The sequence below is a fragment of the Limulus polyphemus genome, unplaced genomic scaffold (assembly GCF_000517525.1).
Source record: "Limulus polyphemus unplaced genomic scaffold, Limulus_polyphemus-2.1.2 Scaffold115, whole genome shotgun sequence".
NCBI classification, from domain to species: domain Eukaryota; kingdom Metazoa; phylum Arthropoda; class Merostomata; order Xiphosura; family Limulidae; genus Limulus; species Limulus polyphemus.
In genome coordinates, this window is record NW_013665725.1 from 182950 (window position 1) to 190172 (window position 7223).

The window sequence follows — 7223 nt, forward strand, 5'->3', positions numbered from 1 at the left end:
CATCTCTACACAATAACCATTCCTCCATATGTCACATTTACCCACACTCAACATCTTTACACAATAACCATTCCTCCATATGTCACATTTACCCACACTCAACATCTTTACACAATAATCATTCCTCCATATGCCACATCAGCCCACACTCAACATCTTTACACAATAATCATTCCTCCATATGCCACATTAGCCCACACTCAACATCTTTACACAATAATCATTCCTCCATATGCCACATTAGCCCATACTCAGTATCTCTCCATGACAATCATTCCTCCACACACAGTCCATACACACAGCACCGTATTTATCTCGACACAGCATCCCTATATGCACAGTATTCCTCTGTACAGGATCTTTCCATATAGAGTATTCAGCTAGACACAGCTCTTCATACGCAGCATTTCTCTATAAACAGCATTTATCCAGACACAGTTTCTCATACATAGCATTTTTCTATAAACAGCATTTATCCAGATACAGTTCTTCATACATAGCATTTCTCTATAAACAGCATTTACCCAGATACAGTTCTTCACACACAGCATTTCTCTGTAAACAGCATTTATCCAGACACAGTTCTTCATACATAGCATTTCTTTCTAAACAGCATTTATCCAGATATAGTTCTTCATACATAGCATTTCTCTATAAACGGCATTTATCCAGATATAGTTCTTCATACATAGCATTTCTCTATAAACAGCATTTACCCAGATAGAGTTCTTCACACACAGCATTTCTCTATAAACAGCATTTATCCAGATACAGTTCTTCATACATAGCATTTCTCTATAAACAGCATTTATCCAGATACAGTTCTTCACACACAGCATTTCTCTATAAACAGCATTTACCCAGATACAGTTCTTCATACAAAGCGTTTCTCTATGAACATCATCCCACCGTACATATCATATCACGAAACGAACGTAGCCTTAATCATTTCACGAAATCGCTAATATTAGTTTAATCAGTCAGACTTACCAATGGTACGGAAAGATGTAATCACAAATTACAAATACAAATTATTAATATTTATAGAGATTTCCAATATTCTATGTTTTGTAGATATTAAAAGTTTTGCAGTTGTCCGTCCTAAAGTTGGTAGCTACTTCTGGTTTTGAGGGGTTAAACCATGTATAGAAAGGAAGAAACCCATGTATAACAGAAAAACAAAAACTTCCAATTTCGTGCTCTTCCGTTAAAACATTTAACTGGGAGATAAATTTACATATGAGTTTAGTATACTAATGATCACGTGTTCCAGTATAAACGCGAACTCTTCGATTTCTCATATATCATCTTCTTACATAATTGTGAAGTTTTATAAGAGCTACAAAATATCCACATCCTTCCAGACACTATTCGTCGTCATGACTGGATTCTAATGATAACACAGACATTAGTGTGTTTTTTTTATGTACACTTTCACATTCACGTGATGTTCACTGCATTCTAAACCTCAAGGAATATGGGTCAGAGCAAATGTATATCCCCTCGGACTGATAAAATATGTAGAGATGTTTTGGATCAGAGCAAATGTATATCCCCTCGGACTGTTAAAATATGTAGAGATGTTTTGGATCAGAGCAAATGTATATCCCCTCGGACTGTTAAAATATGTAGAGATGTTTTGGATCAGAGCAAATGTATATCACCTCTGACTATTAAAATATGTAGAGATGTTTTGGATCAGAGCAAATGTATATCACCTCTGACTATTAAAATATGTAGAGATGCTTTGGATCAGAGCAAATGTATATCACCTTTGACTATTAAAATATGTAGAGATGTTTTAAGTCATATTGTTATAACTTTGACATTAGAGTACTCGCGGAACTGAGAACGTTGATTTTTGGGCCTTCGTTTATATATCATTAAACTTTTCTTTAATCGAAGGCTCTGTTTATCATTGGCCCTAACGAGGACCATAAACAAATTAGAATGGACAGAAACGTCACATTCACCTAGAACGTGTATAAGTATATTGGACTTAACTTAAAAATCATCATCATAATACATGCCCTAGGTGAATGCAGCGTTCCTGTCCATTCTAATTTGTTTAAGGTCCTAGCTAGGGCCAATGATGAACAGAGACTCCGAATAAAGAACAGTTTGATTATATATGAACTGAGACCCGAAAACAACGTTCTCAGTTTCGCTTATGTCTTGGGTCAGAGCAAATGTGCGCCGTTTATGACTGTTAAGATATATAGGGGATATTAACGGGTAGAAGATCATCATTGATTCCTAGTTTAGCACGTTATAAAAAAAAAGATTATATACAGCCTTAAAAGAGCTAAGTGTTAATATTAACAGACTGTTTAATTGGTGGAAGTTTCTGAAAAGGATGTTATGGGACTTGTGAAGATCACATCTTCGTATGAGATAAATACAGTAATTCATTGAATCACAACTTTGACATTAAATTTGTTTATTGTGATAGAGTGTATTGTTTGTTCAATGGACTAACTGTTTCATTTGTTTATTGTGGTAGAGGGGATTGTTTGTTCAATGGACTAACTGTTTCACTTGTTTATTGTGGTAGAGTGGATTGTTTGTTAATGGACTAACTGTTTCACTTGTTTATTGTGGTAGAGGGGATTGTTTGTTTGATGGACTAACTAACGACAAAGTATACATCTTTTGAAGTACAACAAGGCTACGATCATTGTTATTTTAACTAAGAGCGCACGGACCTTCCAGTAAAATTTTTGTTTGGTTAAATACCTTTTATTTTTCTACAAAATAAAATAATATATTTTTCGTGTTTGTTTTTGCACGGAATTTATAGTTAAAAATATATAAGCACTTACAGCACAGGCAAAGTTTCCGCTTGATGAAAATGTGTTTTACAGTTTAATCTGTTCATTGCATTGATTTTATTTTTGGCTTTTGCGGTTGCTGAGCTGGTAAATTTTATTTCCTTCTTTCGGAATATATATGTATAAAAGACATTTCTGGAAAGAAATTAACTATCTATCTATGTAAGATTGTAAAGAAGTAACAACAGACAAACAAAATCAAATGTATATGAGGCCTGAGGGTTTGCACGAGCTATTTGTCGAGCAAGTTCAAGCGTTTTGGTTAGTTATGTTTGCCCTGTAGTACCATTTAAGTGTTATTTATTAATGACTATATACGACATTCATTAAAAACCATGCAATCGCGCATCTACTACGTTTGTATTTTTAATCACACGATAAAAAACAAAACCTCGCGAGTTGTTTCTAGATGATGTATTCTGTATCAAACATTCAAGGCAATGTTGCCCTACAATTCGCTAGTATTCTATAATGCTAGAATAACGACATACAAAGCAACAAATTACGAAGAGAGCATTATTTATTTCCATGGTAAAAAAAAGTAGGCACAGAGTTTTATTTTCAATACTTTATATTGGAGCTTGTCATCTAAAATGAAATTCTAAATTTGATTTTAATGGATTGTAATTAATTAATGCTTAGTGTTTGAAATAAATATCTGGATATAATTCTAATTTTTGTACGAGTTAACCTTAAACATGAGACTTAATTTCTGGGGTAGGGAATTTTTACACACGCGGATAAGTTTGTATTTTTTCAGGGCAAAGCCAATAGTGGGTTATCTGCTGTGTCCACCACGGGGAATCGAACCCCGGGTTCTAGCGTTGTAAGCCCGTAGACTTACCTCTGTCCCACCGAGAAACCCGATAGTTTGTATGTTAATTTTAAGTTTACTATAATTTACCTTATATTAATAGTGTATGGTAACATTTTGACATGGTAACTACTAGTTCTTTTTTTTTTTACTACGCTAGCACTGAATAGTAGAATGGTTGGCTATTTTGTAGTTAAGCTTTAGTGAAAATACCTATGACTAACGATATTTGCTAACGCTTGTTTGTATTTTAAGGTAAGGCTTTGTGCACTATATCTGCCGCGGGGATTAAACCTCGGATTATAAAGTCGTAAACCCCGATAAGAATTTGGCATGTTAGTAAGTAATTTTCTAGTATATTAGTATCAAATAGATAATGGTTGGCTAATTTATTAAATCAACTTATTTTAACTTTAAATCTCACAATCACTTTATAGAATAAATAAGCGAGCTGGCTAGCTACAACTAATATCGTTTAGACAAGCTACTATTAAACAGTTAGTCTCTGCAATCATACTCTGTCAAATTATAGACCCGAGCGCGTCCAAGAGGTTAGGAATCGGACAAGGAATAACAGGGTTCTGAGTTCGTACTTTCAGCTGTGGATACGATATAACCGCTGGTGCGTTTAAGAGTAACAATCAATTTAACTATTCGGTAAGGAGTAGTTGAGGGCCCGTTATAAGAGTAACAGTCAATACTATTATTTGGTAGAGAGTATCCGCTGATGCGTTATAAGAGTAACAGTCAATACTATTGTTTGGTGGAGAGTGTCCGCTGATGCATTATAAGAGTAACAGTCAATACTGTTATTTAGTTAAGAGTAGTCACTTCAACCGGCGGGTCCCCTGGTGGGACAGCGGTAAGTCTTCGGATTTAATAAGCTAAAATCTGGGGTTCGATTCCCCTTCGATGGAAACAGCATATAGCCCGATTTGGCTGTGCTATAAGAAAACACACAAATTCAACCGGCGGATGCTGCCAATTGGTCATACAGTTTTATACTAATGGCGGCTACGCATGAACACAGGAGTCTCTAATTAGGACAAACTTTCAGGTTAGCGAGAAAAACCATCTGTAATTGAGAAATTCAGTCAAAACAGATTGTATATTTCGCTATTTATTCCAAAAACTGTAAGTAATTCTTATTACGTTTCAGCGAACCTGTTTCGTAACACTCACATTAAAGCGTGAGTTGGAGAAGTAAGAAAACACTAATAGCATGTAACCAAACTAGACATAAGTATTTGTGAAACCCCCTCTTTTTGTGACGTCCATCTTGTACTTTAAAATCATAAGGCTCAAATTATTTTACTAAATCATACCAAATATATATATACGTATGTCTCAGTGACCTTAAAATATCGTTTAAGATCTGCGTGTTTTTATATTATAGTTTCTATCTGCAAGGCGAAGTCCACAAATGAGTAATAGATTACGAAAGTATTGATGTTACTACATCTCATAAAGTTGCTTACAGTTCCATACAACAAACATTTCATTTAAGACTTGTTATCCCGGGTTTACGTGTAAAAAAAGCTTCTCGGCTTCCATTTTATTCCATCTAGAAATATGAAAAATTGTAAACGTCGCCAGTACCACACTCTCCAGAGAAATACAAAGTTTTATCTTAATGTAATTTTTCTAGCGATCAGGTAATTTCGGTACAAAGTGACGTAGATGTTTACTAATAAAGTGGGAGCCTATTGATAGCAGAAACAGAAAGTGGCAAATAGACGAGCACTCTTCAGAAGTAGTCGTGATCAAAATTAGTAATTATACATATACGTATCTATGGATGAAACAGAAAAATAGGGAGATAATACGTCAATGAGAGCAACTTTAATGAGTGGGATGGGTGGGTGAGTAGACGTTTGATTGTTGAATTTCACGCCAAGTTAGCGATGGTGAGTAGACGTTTGATTGTTGAATTTCACGCCAAGTTACTCAAGGGCGGGATACTGTCACTGGTGTTGACGTGAGGGATTAGAAAGCTTGTCAACACCATCCTCCACTAATCCTTGGGCTGCTCTAATCAAATAGTGAGATTAACCCTCACTTTATAACGTCCTCTATGGCTGAAAGAACGATCATGTTCTGTGACAAGATTCGAACCCGCGACCTATATAGATTGTGTGCCGAGTGTCCTAACCACCAGGCCATGCCAGGTCTTGTGAACTAAAGAACAGTATATGGATGTGTGAGAAAATTTTAGTTAAAAGATCGTAATTGGAGTGTGTGTGTGAGGGGGGGAGGGGGGATTAGCACTTAACTTAACTTAACTATATACAAGAATGACATATACACGTTCAGATAATCGTCGACATTTTTCTCCGATTTTTAAGTCACAAGATGAATTTGATTATTTCTTTCTTCTGTTAATTAAATGGATGCCTTACCTGAGAAATGTTGATTTTCTGCACTGTTTTCTATTAGCTGTTACTTTCGTAGCCAGTGAAGACGTACCCCTTTTCGGTAAAGCTGAAGCATGTTATCGATGGTGTGACGAAAACTTCGAGCTGACGACTGTGTTCCGTATTATATTAAAGTACAGTGTATCCTCGTTCCAGGTATAATTATTCTGTCTCTAATTTCTTGAAAGAAACAACAAACTTACGACATAGAAAAGATAATTTCTTCTCATTTCATTAGGACTTTGTCAAACAACGATACAAACGTTTATGATAACAACTAGACTAAAGCTATGTATAAACAATATATACAGCGATATCAAGGCGGCGATATATACATATAATGGTAAGTTTATCTTTGTGAAAACGTGTACAAGTTCCATATAGATAATAGGAATACGAGTAACTGCGACTGAGCTTATAGAGAGATACAACCGCACTAACGTCAACGTGTCGAACGCGTTAAACCTAGTGATTCTCTGACGAGCACCAGTGTATGACCCTAAAGGCAACAGATGGCGCTCGTAGAAGGCTGGCGAGTTGCAAGGGGATATATACGGTAAATGAACGTTGGCTTAATCACAGATCGGTTGCTATGGGCATCGAAAGGAAAGGTATAAACCAACTTAGTCAAAATCGAAATTACAACCAGACAGGGTCATAGTAGGACTGAAAAACAGTTTAGAGTTTAGGGATCTGTTTCTCACACAACATTTAATAATCATAATGAAAATATGTTTGTTATTAGCAGTTTGGATTATACCGTTATTAAGAAACGCTTGTCAGTCACACATATCAAACTGTACGTAATATCATCCTAGAATATGTTAGTATGCGTAATATTATCCTGAAGTATATATATATATAAATATATACTATACGTAACATTATCTTGGAGTATGTTATTATATGCAACATTATCCTGGAGTGTGTATATATTATACGTAATATTATCCTGGAGTATATAAAAATATATTATACGTAGCATTATCTTGGAGTATGTTAGTATAGTAATATTATCCTGGAGTATATATATATATACAGCGTGGTCACAAGTAAATAGACACCACCTTTTCAGAAAAAAAAATGAAATTTTTCAATCATATTCACATGAATTGATATATTTATAATTTAGTTAATATCTAGTAGGTCTTCCTTTCGCTTCGT

At 35.1% G+C, this 7223-nt stretch overlaps 1 protein-coding gene across 1 annotated transcript in view; it reads right to left on the reverse strand.

Moving 5' to 3' along the window:
* LOC106471744 (suppressor of lurcher protein 1-like) overlaps positions 1-6447 on the reverse strand; it is a gene marked incomplete at its 3' end in the record, with an annotated part of 187705 nt that extends 181258 nt beyond the window's left edge. The window contains exon 1 of the mRNA XM_022401295.1: positions 6045-6447. The remainder of the gene's footprint in view (positions 1-6044) is intronic.
* Positions 6448-7223: the final 776 nt, after the last annotated feature.